General features: G+C 45.9%; 1 protein-coding gene across 4 annotated transcripts in view; it reads left to right on the top strand.

The window, feature by feature from the left end:
- ADGRA1 (adhesion G protein-coupled receptor A1) overlaps nucleotides 1-1101 on the top strand; it is a 39556-nt gene that overhangs the window by 33721 nt on the left and 4734 nt on the right. The gene's annotated exons all lie outside the window — the stretch shown is intronic.

A 1101-nucleotide genomic window follows, 5' to 3' on the forward strand; every position in this document is an offset into this window, starting at 1 on the left:
CTCCTGTGTGACCGTGGGTCTATCCTGGACACTCCTGTGTGACTGTGGGTCCATCCTGGACACTCCTATGTTCTGTGGGTCCATCCTGGACGCTGCTCTGTGACTGTGGGTCCATCGTGGACACTCCTGTGTTCTGTGGGACTATCGTGGACACTGCTACATCCCATGCGCCCCTCTATCTCACTGTCTGATCGTATACGCTCCTTGGTATCAGTGTAGCGGCTGTAGCTCTCTTGATCTCATGGTCGGTGATACATGCCTTTTCCTTCCAGTTACTTTCAACTTACTTGTGTCTTACATCAAAGTGTCCTCTTCTGGAAACCATGTTCCAGGTTCTTACGATCTATTCTGGCAATATCTGCCTTTGAGTTGGAGATATTAGCTTGTAAAATTAATTGCAATTTTGATTTGTTTGGATTTACTCTCCATTATACTATTTGTTTTCTGTTTTTACCACTTTTAGTGATTTTTTTTTTGCTGTTTTGAATTCTTCCGTTTCTCCTTTGCTTCCTTTAGATTATTTTAATATTTTTAATTTTTTTTAGTTTATCTACTAGTTTTTACCTAGTTTCTTAGGGTTACTCTAAGGAATTAAAATCCATAACCTTTTCACAGCCTGTCTAGAGTAACACTGCTATACCACAGAACATTTATAGGAAGCTTGCTGCTGTACAGGATCATTTCCTGCCTCCCTCCCTTCCTCCAACAGGCTGGTCAGGGTCTTCCACAGGTGTGGTGCCTGTGGGGGGTCCACTACTCTCCACCCTGAAGTTTCATCTAGCATTTCTGGAAGTACAGGTCGATAAATGGCAAATTCTGTTAGTTTATGTTTATCAGAAAGTGTCTTTATTTCATCTTTATTCCTGAAGGATATTTTCTTGGGATACAGAGTCTGGAAAGCACAGGTTCCCTGGGGTGGGGGGTCCCCAAGAACTACCAGATGCAGGGCCACCCCCTCCCACCCCTGCACCTTGGAGCCAACTAAACTTGTGGTGGGGTGGTGTCCATGGCCGACCCATGAGTGTGCAGCAGCTGGGAGACAGCGCCCATGCAAGGATGGTCTCTGAGCTGTCCCCGCGCAGGTCACCCATGTGGGGATGG

Source organism: Sapajus apella, unplaced genomic scaffold, assembly GCF_009761245.1.
Source record: "Sapajus apella isolate SASKATOON/1434 unplaced genomic scaffold, GSC_monkey_1.0 scaffold13, whole genome shotgun sequence".
Classification (NCBI taxonomy): Eukaryota; Metazoa; Chordata; class Mammalia; order Primates; family Cebidae; genus Sapajus; species Sapajus apella.